We start from the raw sequence: 19,350 nt of genomic DNA on the forward strand, positions 1-19,350 counted from the left end.
CAAGGTTTGATTTGTGGATAAATGCTTATCTGCTGATTTGCAAGGACTGCAAATATTTATAATGGTGATGAATTGATTGGTTCCCCGGAGGATTGGAATTTGGGAAGTGATCCTTAACAATAGGACAAAAATTTATTTACTAAGTCAAGATTTCCAAAAGTTTACAGAAGAGACCCTAAAACAAGTTTAATCTGGGACCATTTATCTTCTGTCCTGGAAAGTCGCCTGTTATTGGCAGCCGACTGATATTGCCTTATGAGTTGGGATCGAGCGTGAATCTGTAATTCCTGGTCCAGGCCGGCTGTATTGGTCTTGTACCGATCAATCAGGCGTTGCTCGTCGTTGATATGGCCCTCCAGGACGGACCTTTCTTGATGAAGCGCCCTCATTTCTGCCGCTTTTTGCTGAATCGACCCTTCTATTTGTGCCTTGGCATTATTAAGGCCTTCTAGCCGGCCAATTGCCTGTTGAATGGATTCCTTAGTTTTGGCCAAGGAAGCCTCTAGACTTATTCGATCCGAATCAGGCAAGGGTGTTTCAGTGGTCAGAACACGAGCGAACAAAACTTCATTCCGGAGTTCGGATAGTCGCTCCATCAGTTGGTGAAGAATGGATGTAGCAGCCGACTCTAAAGATATTTGAAACAAAAGACCACAAATGGCTTGAAGAAGGTTGTCAAGCAAGTCTGTTCCCAGGTCGGGGAAAGATTGGTCAACAGCCTGTGCGACTATAGTTCGGACGTCCGTCGGAATGGGGACAGCCGACAAGAGGGCTAGATCAGAACATCCCTGAAATAAAAGATGTTTATCTCAGACTGAATGGAGCATGGATATTGAGAATTGATTGTGGAAATTGTCCTTACCTCTGGACGAATGTTGGTCACTGAAGGTGCTAGAATAGCCTCAAGTCCGGAAGGCTGGGCGGCTAGTATTACAATGGCTGACTCGTCGGCTACTTCAAGTGGGCGTTGTTGTATGGATCTGGGTCCCTGAATGGTGAAGATATAGTGTGTTAAAGGTCATGTTAATACTAGCTTATATTTTGGTACTTTGGAAGAAGGAATCTCGAGTGTTTACCAGATTAACAGAGGTCTCTGATTCAGAAGAGGGAATCTCTTGTAACTCCTGTAAGGGTCCCCTTGGTTGAGCAGGTACAGGTTCTTCTTCCTGTCTGTCTGCTTCTGGAAGAGGGTCTGCTGCCCCTGGGTCGGCTACCTCCAAGTCGGCTGCCCCTGGGTCGGCTACCCCCAAGTCAGCTGCTCTTTGGTTTGATGCGTCTGGAGCGGTTGTATCAGAGGCAGCAGAAGCAGGCATAGACGTGGCCATCGGTGCCATAGTAGACAGAGATGGGTCTGAAGCGACATAAGGTAACTTGTCCATCTCTGAAGCAGTCGCCTCACTGGGATATGAGACCCTTGTTGTTGCCTGCTCGGCAGATGAAGGCATTTTATTCGAGGCCCGGCGCTTGGTCGGGGGCTCAGGTTCTGATAGTTGGTCGGTTGGTGGCTTTGCTGCTTTAGTTGGTCTGGAAGCAGGTTGGGCGGTCGCCCGGGCCGAAGCCACCTGAGTATAAAAATAAGGATTAATACCATGGTAAGGAAAGGATCAAGTTAAGTTGAGAGTATGAGATTATACCTGGACGGGGTTGGGTCTTTATAGAGGGCCGACCTGATGGGCGGTTTGTTAAGAATGGTTGATTGTCTCCAGAGGGGGGAATAGCTTGAGTCTGAGGAGCTCTTCTTTTCCTCTGAGGAGTGCCCGACCCAGTGCCTTGAGTAATCAAGTTCCTTCGGGTGTTGGTCAGAAGGGTCGCCCCTAATGTTAACGCAGGTGGGGGAAGGAGAATGCTTAGCAAGCGATCCTTGTCAGGAGCAATCAAGGCCCAAGTAACCGACCACCACTCGCGAAAGGATTCAACCGAAGTTGGAGAAGATTTGTAAGGAATGTAAGAGTTTGAAGTTATGTAATTTGTGAGTTGGGATATGTATGGGGCAATCGAATCAGGAATGGCTTTCACATCCGGACTTTGAATTATTAAATGTGGATGAGCAATAGGACCAGGTAAGCCTTGTTGGCATCGGAATTGACGGGCCAAGAATTGAGGCTGGTAGCTGAATGTATAAAAAACTTTGGGACCCTTTTTATCAATTTTCTTACTAGCAAATAAAGACCTGGGCTTAAGAGCAACATCCCAGGAGAAAGAGTAAGTTGGATGTGGAAGTGGGTCTGGTCCAGACAAAGGTGACGGAACAGGGAATGGCCAAAACAGGCCGGATGCATAACCAATATACCTTTTATGTATGTAGAAATGGGTATCATTTCGATTATCAATATGAATGGCAGTTATGATCGGATCAGACGCTTGGAGATTATTACGACCTAAGCAAACTCGGTTAAGGGCTACTCCTAGAGACTTCTCAAGTGTGGGGGCAATGGGAGGATGACCGAGTTGGAAAGCATCGGGAAAATAGAGACGGAACCATAGTTCCAGGAACCAAAAAGGACCCGACGCAGCAGTGTCTAATTTTCTACCATCCTTTTCTGTAAGGCGGGCGCTAACCCTGGATAGACCTTCAAAAAGATTGGCAAGAAAAAAGGGTGCCTAATGAAAAGAAACGACCCGAGGCTATGTGTATAGCAAGATCAAGGTGAGAGGGGATGACACATTTCGAAGGGGAAACTACAATATACTTACAGAGCCAAAAGAGCAGGAAGGCTGTGTGTTCTCGGTCAGTTACAGGGGTCCCGTTTGCTCCTTGCTGGTCGATTAGAAATTTAGTCCAGTCTCATTCTTTCACGTCTGTCAGAGACCAGCCCAAATGGTCTGCATTGGGCTCTTGCCCATCTAGGGCACCCATTACAGGGTCTTCCCCTACGATTGGCAGATCGGCGATCATGGCCACATCCATGAGGGTGGGGCCGATGGGGGCTGTTGGAAGAAGGAAGGTGCAAATCTCAGGGTGCCAAAACGCCGCCATTGCTAGAAGGACTTTTTCATGTAAATGACATGGAAGAGTAGACAGACGTATGGCTTGATCGATCTGTTGACTTTTCCATTGATCCTGGAAATGCTCTGCTACTCTTTGGCCAGGCGCGGTATGGATCCTTGGGGTCCGTCAAATGAGTTTTGATGTTGTCATAGAGGCGGACCACATTGTAGATAGGGTTGTTGACAGCTAGTAGGTTTCGGGCTTCCAAGAGTTCTCTCATTCGGTTGGAGTCTTCAGCAGTTGTGCAATATGGACGAACAGTTGGAGTGCGCGTTTTCGTCAACACAAGAATGGTTTCAGGGGTTGATCCGTCGAAGGGAAGTGCAGGGATGTATCGATTCGCCATGGTTTAGAGTTGTATAGATGGTGATTCACAAAGGCTAGTATTGAAGAAGGGAGAGTTTCGTGGAATCAGGTATGTTGTAGTAACTGATGAAGTTGCAAAGGCGATTTCTTAGTAGGGTTGTGATTTATGAACTTCCAAACGGCGATTGGGAAATGGCGTTTGAATGTCCCTTGGCGGCGGGCAAGTTGTTACGTATGAAAATTATGATTAGGTTAAAAAGCCCAAGTTACAAGAAGAACATGGGCCAATGATTGGGTTGGTTGGATTGATCGAGGGGTACTGTGAGAAAATTGGGTGAAATAGAGATGTTTTTAAGGTCCGCAGGTCGGAAAGTCCGCATGACAGAAGGTCCGCAGGTCGGAAGGTCCACAGGTCGGAAAGTTCGCAAGACGGAAAGTCCACAGGTCGGAAAGTCCGCAAGACGGAAGGTCCGCAGGTCGGAAGGTCCGCAGGTCGGATGGTCTGCAGGTCAGGTGGTCCGCATGTCGGATGGTCCGCAAGTCAGAAGGTTCGCAGGTCGGGTGGTCCGCAGGTCGGAAAGTCTGCGGGTCGGTTGGTCTATAAGTCGGGAGGTTTGCGGCTGGACCAAACAAGTCGGATGGTCTGTCAGTCGGGAGGTATGCGGCTGGACCAACAAGTCGGATGGTCTGTAAGTCAGGAGGTATGCGGCTGGACCAACAAGTCGGATGGTCTGTAAGTCGGGAGGTATGCGGCTGGACCAAACAAGTCAGGTGGTCTGCAAGTCGGGAGGTTTGCAGTCGGACCAACAAGGCGGAAGATTTGCGGTCGGGCCAAAAGGGCGGAAGGTCTGCGGTCGGTCCAGAGAGTCAAATACTGTTGCTAGTGAGCGAGAATGACACTTCGGTCGATTGAGGGCACGTGTCAGCAGGAGAAGGGTTAACAGACGGTTGAAAAAAGGCATTGTAACCGTTCGGGCGACGGTTTCCAGTACTGTTTCTCAAGGAATATTTAAGGATTTGGATTTTTCTGGAAAAGGCATCTTCAATCAACTTCAACAAAAGCAAAGTTAGATTTGAGGATCACCACTTTAAATTTCCAGCATTTTTATTTTTCAGTTAATTTTCTTATGTACCGTACAATGTTTAGAGATTCCTAATTTCAGGCATTAATTAATCAATTTTAAGGATATTTCTATATTTTTGAATTTTACTTTTTGTTTGTTGAAAAAATACATCAACAATCATTTTTGGACAATGAGAGTGTTTCGTGCAAACTTTACATTAACACAGGGTTATAGAACACCACCTACGCAGTAAATAAAACACAGGCTATTTTCGTATTTATACTAAAACACAAATGAGTGTTATAAAATTTATCTATTTTTAAATTTTACTATTTAAATTATACATTTTAAAAAATACACTATATATTTTTCTCTTACAAAATATCTTATCAAATATTATTTTAATACTAAATTTAAATATTTTCAAATCAAATCCAGAAAAACATTCACACATTGAACGATTGGCATGGAAATGGAATGCACATAAATCCAAAAATCCTAATTCCCAAATGTATTAAAAAACGATATATTGATTTATGATTTGAGGGCAGAGTGTACAGAGGCGGCCCAGAAAATGGACGATGGAAACCCCATTATCTACTATGCCACGTGTGTGACCCACGCCTAATCACAATATTCACACGCACCCGTGTCTTCCTGTCTCTCTCTATACATATGCATTTTATTGTAAAGATAAAATTCTCCGTGACTTCCTTGTAATTTCGAAAATAAGTGTAAATTTCTCTCTATTTTAAAAATTGCATGATGTTTCTATATATTTTTAAAAATATTGCATGAAATTACTTTATGGTTTCAATACTTAGCATAAATCCCCATTTTATTTTAAAAAATTGTATGACGCTCATTTATACTTTAAAAAACATTGCATAAAATCCCCCTACCATGCAAAACATATAAATAAGAAATCATCTTCTTATCACACGAGGAAAGTTTCATGATTGTAGGGTTTCATGCAATGTTTTTTAAAGTATAAGGGGGTACCATGTAATTTTTAAAGTATAGAGAGGTTTTACGCTGAATTTCTAAACCACGTGAGAGTTATAAGCAATTTTAGCTATTGAAAATTAAAAAATTTATTTTTTTCCCATCTTAATTATTCCCTCTGTCTTAACGAACGTATTTTTTTTATATTTTTGTTGATTTCACTCCAAATTATTTATTTTTTAATTTTAATAATAATCAAATTTCAATACTAAAATATTTAAATTATAAATATATTATTATAAATATAATTATTTTTTTTATATAAAGTCAAAAATAAAAATATCAAAATCTTTAGTATGTTTTCACTAACTAATAAAATACTATTTATTTTTTAATCTATTATAAAATCCAAATAGCCTCTTTGGACCGGAGCTAGGGAGTAATATATATTCTTTCATCCTAATTTAAAATACTATTTTTATTATTTTTGTATGTCCACTCAAAAATACTTCTTTCTTGAGTAATATTAATCATTATACTAATACTAAAATATCATTAATTTTTATTTAAATTACAAATATATCATTACATACAATTATATTATGCAAAATCAAAGGGAAAAATATAAAAATTTCTTACACACTTCTACTAACCAATAAAATACTATTATTTTTTAATCTACCACAAAACTCCAAATGACCTATTTCAAAAGGGACACAGAGAGTAAATATGTTTTTTTTTTAATTTTTGTTTATATTTGACATATTTCTATTTTAAGTAAAATTTATTAATCCAAAGTATATTTAACAAATACTCTATCCGCTATGATCTCTTTTTTTTTTTTAAGTAAATTTATGCATCTTAAACCTACTAAACAAGTACAAATCAATTTAATTAAATTTATATCTCTTACATATAAGATTCACTCAAAACCCTTTTTATTTCTATCTCTATCTTCAATAAAAATAAATATTTTTATCTATATTTAAAGCTAAATATATTTTATTTATTTATTTGTATTATGTAAAATTTTATTATCTAAAACATAATATCTATATTGTATAAATTTTATTGAGATAAAATGCTAAAAATATTTAAAATATCAACAATATCATTCATATTAAAAATAATAAAAATAACTTATTATTAGTAACTTATTAATTTACACTACCTAAAATATTGTGTCCCTAACCAAATAAATCATCTGACCCGCGACGAAGGGAATATAAATTAACTTAATTAATTACATAATATATTATATCATATATTACATAGGATTCACTCAAAATCCATTTATTTTTATTTCTCTCTTCAAAAAACAAATACTATCCCCGTCTCATAAGAAAAGTACCATTTGCTTTTTCCTTTATTGTATTTAATATTAAAAAAATCTTTATATTTGTATAATTTACTCCACAAATGTCATTGTATGTGTATTATAAGAAACTAATAGAGGTATTTTTATATTTTTATCTTGATTTATACTTATGTATGAATATAATAATTAATATTTAAATATCAACACGCAAAAAGTTTATATGTGCTATATATGATAATATTTTGCTATATTTTGGGCAACTTTTTATGCGAAATTTTGTATATATGCTCTCCACATGGTGTGTTTTTTTACTGTGTAATAGGTTTCATAGAGTTGACAAATTTTGAGCCTATTTGGGAGAAGAGGAGTAGAACGCATAATGATCTTAGACGTGATCACGCAAGTACACGATGTGGAAAATATGAAAATTTACAAAAAGATCCTTCGGGATAAATTGGCAATATAAAAGTTATGTAGGGATTTAATTGCAAATAGGATCTAACTAAAAGGGGATCCTATGATGGAGAATGAAGATATATGATATTGAAGAAGAGGGAGACAAACGGGTCACCACGTTCTCACCTACATCACTAGTTCTTAAAGGGGAGAAGGGAAGAACAGGGTGCAGAGAACTCCCGGGAGCACGGAAGAACGCAGAGAATTAAGAGGAGCAACGCAAACAGAACTTCCTGGAAATTTCTTTCTTTATTCTTAGAATTGGTTTGTTGTCGATTCTTAAAATTGAAGGCATGATGAACTCTTTGATTTGTTTTATGTTTTCAGTTTCTATGAATTGCGAGTAATTTCATATCAGCGTAGGTGTGAATTGATGTTTGAAATTGAATTTGTCATACTTAATTTTGGTTGAATTTGATGTTTATTGATATTGAGTATTTTTAATTCTTCTAATTTACGAGTTTAGAAATCTTAAATTGATTATTGCGCACGTATTGATTTAAAATTTTGTAGCTAAATTGGAGATTGTCACCCGTAATTGTGTAATTTTTCAATTGGTGTAGCAATCTAGAGGAATACTCTAGGGAAGAATTGGAATCAATTTTGAACAAATCCACATATGAATTTTGTTAAATTGAATTGGGTTTTTCTAGTACTTAAAACTGTCGAGTCAGTAAAATTATGACTCCACCTAGGATTCTTACTCGGTTAGGGAAATAGTTAACGGTCATACCTTAGCTATTGAAAAAGTAAGGAAAGATTGGTTGTGAACGCGTTTAGATCAATTATAATCAATTTATCTAACTAGTCAATAAATTTGATTTTTAATCGATGGACAAATTTTATATCCCGAACAGAAAATTTCATGCCTATGCTGGAATTTAATTATATTTGGTAAATCGTCTTGCAATTTATTTTATTTTATTTTATTGAATGAATATATTTTTCTCAAATTTAGTGTGATAAATCAACTCCCATTTTATATATAGTATAATTATAAATATACGAATAGTCAATATTGTTATTGTTCCTTGCGATGACGACCATACTCACCGAACTACTGCATTTTGCAATTTTTTTTGTGGGGTACGAATTTATACTTTATTTTATAACCGTGGGACATGCATACAAAAGTTAATGATACTCTTGTTATGAGCATATGTAGTATTTTTATCTGGATTTGAAATCTACGTCTTTTATAAAATCAGTTTATATTAATCATATAAATAAATAATTTTATTTATTTATTTATATTATAGAAAAATTTATTCTTTACAAAATAATATTCATATTAAATATATATATTTTTTATTGCGATATAACTTTTAAAATATTTAAATACATATTCTAAAATTTTAAATTTCATATATTAAATTTATTTTAAAATTACAAATATAATTAATTATATAAAAAAATATAATAATATTATACCTCACTATTATTAATAAATTTAAAATCATTATCTTAAATACTATAGTGAAATCATTATCTTAAATACTATAGTGAGACTAAGAAAGTATTTCTTTCCATTTTCAAAATTATGTTTATATATTTTATTGTTTGCTAAATTTACAGATAATTCATTAATAATAAAAGTATTTTAAAATACTGGTGTGTTCTTTTAGTGGATAATCTTTTCAAAAATAAAAAATTAATATATTTTAAATATTTATTATTTTTATATTATTTATACAATTTTTATATTTCACATAAAAATATATTTTTCAAACTATTTTTTTTTAAAAAAAAAGAAAGCACGTACACATCAATTCATGATTGTATTATTTTTAGTTTAAGAAATACTATTAACAAATTTGTTATTATTATTTTTATTTAAACAATTTTTTATTAATTTTTTCATAATTTTTTTTTTACTTTTTAATTATTCTATTTTTATATTAAAATGCTACTTATATAATGGCCAATAAAAAAATATACAATTATCCCAACTAAGGGAGTATTCTATTTAAATAGTATTTCATAAGTTTTAGTAAAAATATTCACATTATTATAGACGCATAAATTTAAAAAAATATAATTAGTGAATAATTAAAAAAAATATTAGTAAAATAAATTATTTTGCTCTTTTTGTTTCGGATAAGATGACCAAAAATACAATATTTTAGTTCGTATAATTCAATAAGAATGCATTTGTTTTGAGTGAATTTAAAAAAATTGAGTTCCAATTTGGATTAGATTTAAATTTTATGATAGACTTGAATTTTTCATATTCCATTAAGGGTGTGTTTGTTTGGGAATTTGAATTTTGGATTAGGATTTGAATACTAAAAATTTTGAATTTGAATAATTGGATGATGTGATATAAATAGGTGTTGATGTGATATTTTGAATGTAAATTTGATTTTTAGTATAATATAAAAAATAAAAAATAAGTATTTAATTTAATATTTTTAAAGCAAAAAAATTAAATGAATAATTGAATTTAAATTCTATCCCCCAAACAAACACACCCTAAATTTATATATTTGTTTAGAGTTTGAAATTTTTGATATAGTGACGTCACATGTAATAATTGTAGTAGATTGAAATGATTGAATTTTTGTATTATTAATAATATTAAAAAAATTAAAAAACAGTTTTTACAATCATCCGGCCCTCATCCGTGGCGTCTTATTCTTTTTGTGTGCTTCTCTCTCTCTCTCTTATTGTTTCTTCTTCTTCCTCGCTTTTCCATTTATCTTCTTAAATCTCAGACCTTCCCCCGTCTTCTTCTTCATTTTCTCTTCTTATTACTACCCTACCCTACCCTACCCTACCCTCTCCCCCAGTCTTCTTTGTAAATTTTTTATGTTAAAATTAAAATCCAAATATACCTATCTAGTATAAATCTGAATTGAATAATTCAAAAGGCAATCGGACAATAATGAAATCGAAATCACCCATCACTCGCACAAGAACAATGTTCAAGTGGAGACTGGCGGAGATCGCCGGTGACGGTGAGCTTTCTATCTACTTTTTCAAGACCTAAGTAATATTGAAATCGACTTCATGTGCGAAGAAGACAATTGCATTCTTTGTAACTACACTGCAATTTTTTTTTTTTTTTTTTACTATCTACAGTAGCTCAACAGTAATTTTGGAAAAACTTGGGCTAAAAAACACGTCCCATCTTCATTCAATCGTCTCCATTTATCCAATTTTAATTCTAAATATACATTCTAAATATACAGTTGCTACAATAATTTTATTTTAATCATAAGTTTATTTTTTACTATTATTCTTCAAATATTCAATTTTTCCTATTATTTTAAATAATTTTTTATTTTTATAATTTAAAATAAAATTTTAAAAAATTTTTAAAATTTAAAAATTAAATTTATAATTTTAAAAATTAAAAAAAATTTAAAAAATAAAATAAAATAAATAGAGTTTTGCTACAGTGCAACACCATTTTTTGTGTTGCATTGCAGCAAACTCCAAAATTGGAGCTTAAAATGGCGCTGGATTAGAGCAGCATGACGGCAGAAATGGTGTTGAAACGCGATAAACACAGCATTGTTGAAGATGCTTTAAGTTAGTTATAGTAATTATTTTATTAATTTTTATATAAGTGGTGTTTAGTATTTTTATAATAAAAAATTAAAATATGTATTATATATCAATAAAATATATATAATATAAATATCATTTTTATACAAAATAAAATTTTTATATTATAAATAAATAAAATATATATTTATTTATCAATAATTAAAATAAAATAATTTTATAAAAGTTAAAGAGTTTAAATATAAATAAAAATATTTATTTATTAAAAAAATATAAATAAAACATATTTGAATGGGTCAATATTCAGAATTTTATTAACTTGATTTATAAAAATGAAAAATGATCATATTATGTGTGACCGAATAAAAAGAAAAAGAGTTGTTTATAGCGAAACATAAAATTATAATATAAATAATTAAAAATTAAGATTAATATAATTAAATAATTTAATTAAAATTAAAAAATTATAAATTAAATAATTTAAATATAATTGAAGTATGTAATTATTGTAAAAAAAATATGGAACATATGGAAAAAAAAAAAAAAAACATATTATGTGAAACATGAGAAATAGTTCATAAATAGTTATTATGAGTAAAAAAATTATAACCTTATTATTTCAATTTTATTGAATATTATTGACGTAAATAAATGTAACTTTTTGTAGACATTTATAATATATAGTTGCATATTTTACTAAAAATAAACTTTATACTTTGTACTAACATATATAAAAATGACCAAATAAAATTTTATGTAGACTAAGAAAATATATTTTGAAAATTATTTTATTTTATTTTATTTTTATTTAAAATAATTTCATAAATTATATGTAAAATACTTTTAAAAAAGGAAAAATTAGATTAAAATACCTGTAAGATAAATCCACTAGCAATTCAGTCCATATTTGAAATCAATTAGACTGCAGTCCCTACTTTATGAATTAGCTATGTTATAGCTCCCTACTTTATATTTTTCCCTGAATTAATGGTGTATTCGCAACATGTACTCGAAATAGGTTGATCAATACTTCAAACGTTGTTATATATACCTACATTACTTCCCGCTCTACTCTCATTATAACTTTATATACTTCTATTTAAATATCGCGTATCTTTTTTCGCGAATTAAAAAAAAAAAAAAAAACAGTTACCCACAATTTAACAGGAGTTGGGTTGAGACAACAAACCTCTCGTAACTTCCCTCACCCTAATTTTAAACCTTACCTCTTCCATCTTTAGGTGAACCGATGTTCTCCAACCCACGATCAAGTAGCAACTAATCGCAGATAAAATAGTGAAAGAAAAAAGTTGAGCTGCTCCTATCTTCCGGGACAAGCTCGAAGAAGTAATTGCTTGGTCGGACCTTTTCCGATTTTTTATTTTTTTGAAATTAGTATTTTAAATTATAGTTTGTTCGATTGTTTGGAGTGTAAGTTTTGGTCTCGTATTTGTATGTCTCGGTTCCGTGTTGAGGAACCTTGGGTGATTGGTAAGTTGTATTTGTTAATTGGATTTGAAATTTTTTGTATGTTTGCCCACGTAGATCGGATTTGATGTTTTATTTTTGCACCGATTTGGGTAATTTTATTTGTTTAATCTGTGATTTTTGTTAATTTTGTAAATATACATTTTGTTTTAGTTATCCGAAGTTGCATATTTTAGTTTTTTTGTTTGATAGTTTGATAATTAGTCATGTTTGTGGGTCGAAAAATGTGGTATTGTTAGGTACCCCGAGTTTCATCTTTTAGGTCTAGTTTCCTAATAGTATACTTTTAGCGGACTATTGTGTACTCGGAATGTATTGTTACGTATTTTTGATAGATTCTGATAAATTTTTAAATAAATTCGAGATTTGGGTAATATGGACTTATGGTGTTTATTTATCGTAGGTTGGATTGTGCTTGAGTGCAATTCACTGCGTGATCCATTCGGACAAGGGAATATGAAAAAATTAGTGCGTTATAAAATAAATATAAATAATTGACCGTGGATAAACCGAATTACGTAATAAATATTGTGTTATTTTTCATATGTGATTTTTATGCTTGTACCTTAACACAATACACATTAGGCCCATGGTGAGAAAGACGCCAGAGTACGTAAGATGTCAGCATCAAGGTGACACAATCGACTGCAGCCCTTTGGTCCGCCTGTTCGCCAAAGGTTACCCCCACGTTAATCCGGCAGTTCATCTCATTGGCGGCATCGGCGGCGAGTTTGATATGTGAGTGCTACTACGGTAAAATTGCGGCATAATACTGAAAGGTCCATCATCCGAACCGTGGACTCCGATGAGCAGCATAAGGTAAGTGAACGCCTGTAATGAATTTGGATGGATTTGGGGTTGATTTAAGTTGTGTTATTTGTGTTTGATTTGGGTAATGTGTAATTTTCAAATTGAATTGTTGGTTGAATTGATTTGATTGGTCTCTTATTCAATGAGATTGTATTAAGATTGATTGAGAGATTGAATCGTTTGTTAAATTTGGTGAAATTTAATGTTTAGAGTAATGTTATCAATTGTGCAGTGAATGATTGTATGATTAATTCTACAGATGGTTAGAATTGCAATAATACACATGTTGTACCTCTACAAGGGATCGATATGTCCGACTAGCTAGATCGAAACACCTTTAAAGTACATACATATGCTTATATACATGTTACCCATTAGTTAATAAGGTTATCCTTGTATGAAGACAACAACGAACCAGAAAAATTATGCATACTTCTCTTAAATTTGAATCGACTAATTCATTACAAGATCTTGCAATGGTTGAAGTAATATCTGCAATGAACATAAGTGCATTTACGGATACTTGAGTACATTAGTGGTGCACATAAGAAAGAAAAACATATACATGTATTGCAAAGGTTTATGCCTTCCCAATTGCTGTCATTTCTCTAAACCACCAATGAAGTGAAGAAGTGCTAATCGAAGAAGTATTTTCACCGAGTTCCTTAATTGCCTAATCCGTCAAAGGATTGAGTGAAGTTGACCACATTCAAAGATAAATGTTACTACATAAATAATGCCTAAGCAGTCACCACTCATACCGTGATTGTCAATGCTCGTATCCAGACACATTGTTACATACCTGCGTTAAATAACAACATACCGCATAGTAGTTTTTACGTACCTATAATATGATCTTATATGCTCCAACAACGAGTATCTATGCCCGGGGTAACTTGTCCTTGGAAATTGATCATTTTGAATTCGAAACATTCAATTGTTGTTACTAATTATGGATGAATTCATCATTATAGTGTTCTTGCGGATCCTAGAACTATATAAAAAGATTAAAAAAAACACATATTTACTATGGATTGATAAACAAGATAGAAAATACTCAGTTGGAATGACATTGAAAATATAAGAATAATACAAGTTCTAGGATGCAATCTATTATGCACCAATATACCAATAGTTCCATTGTAGTCCAAACATGTCTCATTCTTATATAATTGTGTCATTGAAAGTAAATTTAATCTCATAATAATACTATTGACATGATCAATAATTTTAATAAAATAATCTTGAAAAGTACTATATATCCACATGTTAATGGTAACCGGGGATGAATTAAACAAGATAATTATTTTTACCAATTTCTGGAGAGTACTAACATGCAAAGAGTACATGTTTACAAAAATCTAATAGGGAAACACTACCATACATAATTGCTATTAGAGATTGATTGTTATTTAAACCTATTACGTAGTAATCCATAGCGTAGCACACACAACAACATACGGTCCACCGAGGCTAAGAGAGGAAATGCTCTCACCAAGTTTGCGAATCAATCCCTCTTTGTGGGATTGACTGAAATCAACTATATTCGAGGATACCTGATACTACACAGATAATACCTAAGCAACCATTATTTATACCTCCCTAGTTGGTGGTTGTACTTGGATAACACACTTACATATCTGCATAAAAAGTCTACATACCCTAGAATAGATCTTACGTACCTATAATAATAGTTTCATATGCTTCAGTAACGAGTATATATGCCCCAGTAACCTGTGGTTAGGGAATAAGTCATTCTCAGTTCAAAATATTCATTTAATGTCAATAACCAGGGATGAATTCATCATGGTAGTGTTCCCATGACACTCCAAATTGCATAAAAGGGTAAATAATATATATTTACTATGAGTGGTTAAACAAGTCATAAATGACTTAGTGTATGATATATGTACAATCATAGTCCAACCTCCACTCTAGATGTCTAAAAAAGTCATAGTGACTAAGTTAAATTATATTTGTTGTTAAGAGTACATAATTGTTGCCACAAATTAAAAATGTAACTAAGTTCAATTATATTAGTTGTTATAGTACATGATTGTTGCCACAAATTAAAAATCTTTAGATCTATTACATAATAATCTACAATGAAGCACACATAACAACATTCGGTTAGGAGCATATTTGCATAGAACATGACTCGACTAATAAGACGAGTACTCCAAAGTAGCTCCGTCGTACCCAAACCTGGCTTGGTTACAAAATCCTACTAGTTGTGTACCTACTGCTACTTCATTTAGAGAATTATCTATCGCTGTAGGAACTCAAATAAATTCAAATATACCTGCTACTTTACAAATAATACATTTGTAATGTATATATATACTCATAAACTCAGTGTTAATACTTGAGTACTTTATTCACGTAACTATATACATTATCTTTATGTCTTGTTTCATTTTTCACATATCCATATACACATATTATATACTCCAAATACACATACTTATACCCGTACTTTCCGTTCATGTACCACGGTGCAATTAATTTATAAACAAGTTTCAAAGCATCTTTGGATCTTGTTGTTGTATATTTACATAATACACTTTCGAAGTGACGATGATATGGCTGGATAGCTTGCTGGGCATAAGCTATTCAGTCTCAAAACCAACTGATTGAAGTGGAACATCTAAATCCTTAGTCTTGGATAATGATGACGATGATTGTGGTTGCCCTTCTCGATCTATCATTCAATTGTTTTTTAACACAACAAAACAAAATTAAGATCCATCTTATCTTAAATTAGATCCAGTCCTTCAAAAAAACTCTTATATAGTACAAACCTGAGAAAAATCAGCAACTATTATAATGTAGACAAAGAAAATACACGAGCAAAATATCCAAAACCATGTTTCCAGATAAGAAAAGTAACAAAAATTAGAATATGACCGGTTATGTAGAACTTCTTTAAAAATTGATATGGATATCAAACCAAATGAAAACAAGACAAACATAAATAAAGGATCTAGAATCTAGATGAAACTCCACAAATTAAACCTACATATACATATAAATAGAGTCAATGTTCGTTAGCCTTCAAATATCTCAACTCCATATATCACAAATATTACAAAACTAAATAATCAAGTAAATAAAAAAAAATAAAGTAGAATAGAGATAACTTGCAGATTCATCTTGTCTATAGCCAACAACAATTCATCAAAATGTTCCAAAGGAAAAGAAAGCATTTTGTCCAACTAAATCTGATTTTGTAACAACAACTAAACTTAAGAACAAATCCAACTCAATTTGAATTTTATCAACATAAAAAACATAACATCATCCCAAATCATTTTCACCTCAAAAATATCAAATCAAAATCTAATTATATTTACAAAAACGAAACACAAACAAACAAATCATCAGCTAAAATACGCACCACACAGAATCAGAAAATAAAATTGCACCTCTTTGTAACCACTTTGCACGGCGATTCTTCACCAAACGCAACATTGCAATCAACAAGAACGATGAAGCGCGACTACAAAAAATGAAAATTTCCAGCAAAGTCAGTAAACTTCATAGATTAGGGATTTGGTGTGCAATAAATAAAAACAACTAAAAATTAGGGGTATTGTGAATTTATACCCAGATTGATGGATTCTTCGAATTAAACCTCGTAAACAAATATACAAATTAAATTAACGGAAGCGAAATTTGAATAAACCCAATAATGACACCGAACCAAAGTTGAAATTAAACCAAAATGTTAAGAATAAAACATAATTAAAAATACTGCACCATTGAAATTAAGAGTGTAGAAATCATGGAAATTAAACCAAGCAAACACCACTCAATTCTTTAAAGCTAAAAACAAGTAATCTTGAATTAAAGAAACCAAACAAACAAAACCTAAAATTATATTGAGAAATCAATTCAACTCTCATGTTTGTGCTTTGATATTGTCCAACCAATATCAAATTTCAATTCTTCCCGATTCAGTTCTAATTTTCCGACAAGACTCGAAAGACAAAAATCTTCCCAATCAACGAACCCTTCAATTGATTTGAATGAAACCAAACCAAATCAAATCAAATCAAAATCAAGCGAGCATCAACAAAAGATTTGAATGAAACTCCAAATTTTGAGAATAAACAAATAAATTTGCTATAAATTCACACTTTCAAAACTTATAGTAGAATTCCCAATCCGAATTGAATAGAACAAAAATTCGAGGAAACTAATAAATCCAATAACTACACCTATATACATACATATGTTCTGGAGCATAATGGTTAAGAACAATTATAGAAGAGAAAAAACAATAAAAAACTTTTTGATTAAATAAGCTTCTGATTGAAACAAAAGAGCAAAAAAAATTAAAATACCTTTGCGAAATCACGAATGAGTTTGTTTGCAGTCAAAGCCAAGAATTCCCTCTTCTTCACCCACTTCCTTTGCGATTTAGATTTCCCCAAAATCTAACCATACAAATACAATAATCAAATTTACAAAAAATAAAAAAAAAAATACTTGAAATTCAAAAATTATATTATCTTTGAGCAGGATTTTCAACCGCAACTCAACATCCTAATAAGCTATGTGGAAGTGATCTTCCGCGCCATATCCAGCCCATCATAGGAGTATAGGTATTACCGAAAATATCTCGTCCGGCAGATTGAGTCGAGACCTGCTCCGCCTCCGTGCCCCATCTACCACAAAATATTGATCTCGTGAGAATAGATGAGAAGAAATTACCGATCGGATGCTGGTACCTACCCGTTGGATCTTGTACCGATTTGCGCGAAATCTAACTGAAGATTTAGGGCAGAGAGGAAATTGAATGGATGGGGAGTTAAAACTAAGGCAAATACAAAAATGAGAAAGTGCAGAGTTATAAATTAGAAATAGGGACTGAATTTAAAGAAATTTGTAGAATTAAGGATTTAATTCCAATTGTACGTTTAAAAAATAAGGTGCAAATAAAAAAATTATAAAATTTTTAGAGCATTTCAAATTTGAAATTATGAAAAGAAAGAAAAAGTTCAAAGTAAGATCATATTTATCACCGTATCCTATTTTATTTAAAATTATTGAGTGTGTTGACCCAATTAGTATTATTTTTTATTTAAATGAATATCTTTAAAAAATTAAATATACACATAATTATTTATAATATAGTACTTCATCTGTCCCAAATATCGTGCAATATTTGTGTTTGACACGAAAATTTAGGTGGAGAGTATTAAGTATGATAATTTGAAATAATTTTGATATTTAGTGATGTGATTGGAGAAAAAAATAATTATTTTTTTTATTTGAGTGATGTGATGAGATAAAGTGAAGTGTATATTTAATATATATACATATATATAAATATTATTAATTATTTCTAAATTTTAAAATATTGCAATGAGTTTGAGAGTTAGAGGATGTTTGGTAAAGAAGGAGTATATTATAGTTCATCCATTCCACCAGATTAGTTCAACTTTCCTTTTTTTTTTTTTTTTACCGTTCACCAAATTAGTCCTGTTTCCTTTTAAAGTAATAATTAACTACTAATAATTTAAATTAAAACTTAACTATATTTTATAACTATTAAACACTCATGCTTTTAGGATTTTTTTATAATTAAATTTAAGTTTTAAGTAATAAAATTATAATTTGAATAATTATTTGATTATTATATAAATAGAGATTAATGTGATATTTTGACTTTTAAATAATTTTAATGTAATAAAAATAGTAAGTAATTAATTTCATTGTTTTTCAAAGAAAAAATTAATTAATAGTAAAATTTGAATTTGAAGTTTAAATTAAATTTTTATAATTATTTAATGTAATACAAATATATGTTACCATGACGTTTAAATGTTAATGTTAATTTTAGTATAAACTAAAAAATAAAAATTTTATTTTATATTTTATGTAAAAAGTAAATAAAAATTTGAATTTAATTTAGTTTTCTAAAAATAAAAAAAAATAAATAATAAATATACCCACCCATCACATTTATTTTCATCTTCTTAGTATAGAAGAAAAACAATCAAGATTTTTTTGGAGTAATCTTTTGGAAAATTTTATGTAAAATATTGCTTAAAGTAAATTTTTTTATAGTTAGGCTCTATTTTTATTGTTAATTACATTTATTTATTTTTTTCGCACATTTTCTCATTCCTCTTTGGCACTTACATTAGAGATTGGAAGTATTTGGCTCCCAAAAGAGATTGAGGTTTTAAATCTTGGAAAAATTATATATAAAAGAAAATTATTTATTTTTATTATTTAATTTCTTTTATTATTTTATAATTGGTAGAATATTTTTTAAAAATTAATTTTAATACATAAAATATTTAATATAAAAAAATTAAATCAAAAGTATTTCAATTTTTTTTTTTTATCTAATAAAAAAAATTAAAACAAAACTGCATTACAAATAGTATTAAATACAACTAATTAAGTACATAATATAATAATGCTTAAAATCCATCGCTACAAGAAAATAT

The 19,350-nt window shown here is 31.3% G+C and overlaps 1 long non-coding RNA gene across 4 annotated transcripts; it reads right to left on the reverse strand.

Moving 5' to 3' along the window:
- Positions 1 to 15,240: 15,240 nt before the first annotated feature.
- Positions 15,241 to 17,728, reverse strand: LOC127263255 (uncharacterized). 4 transcript variants are annotated; one of them, XR_007841416.1, is made up of 4 exons: positions 17,624 to 17,728; positions 17,233 to 17,556; positions 16,312 to 16,385; positions 15,241 to 15,587 (listed from the first exon to the last, which is right to left on the reverse strand). It is a non-coding gene; the product is annotated as an uncharacterized LOC127263255 (long non-coding RNA). The 4 variants fall into 4 exon arrangements; XR_007841417.1 differs by having other exon boundaries at positions 17,233 to 17,325; positions 17,427 to 17,721; XR_007841415.1 differs by having other exon boundaries at positions 17,233 to 17,325; positions 17,421 to 17,719.
- Positions 17,729 to 19,350: the final 1,622 nt, after the last annotated feature.

This window comes from Andrographis paniculata, unplaced genomic scaffold (genome assembly GCF_009805555.1).
Source record: "Andrographis paniculata isolate CXL003 unplaced genomic scaffold, ASM980555v1 Contig67END, whole genome shotgun sequence".
Classification (NCBI taxonomy): Eukaryota; Viridiplantae; Streptophyta; class Magnoliopsida; order Lamiales; family Acanthaceae; genus Andrographis; species Andrographis paniculata.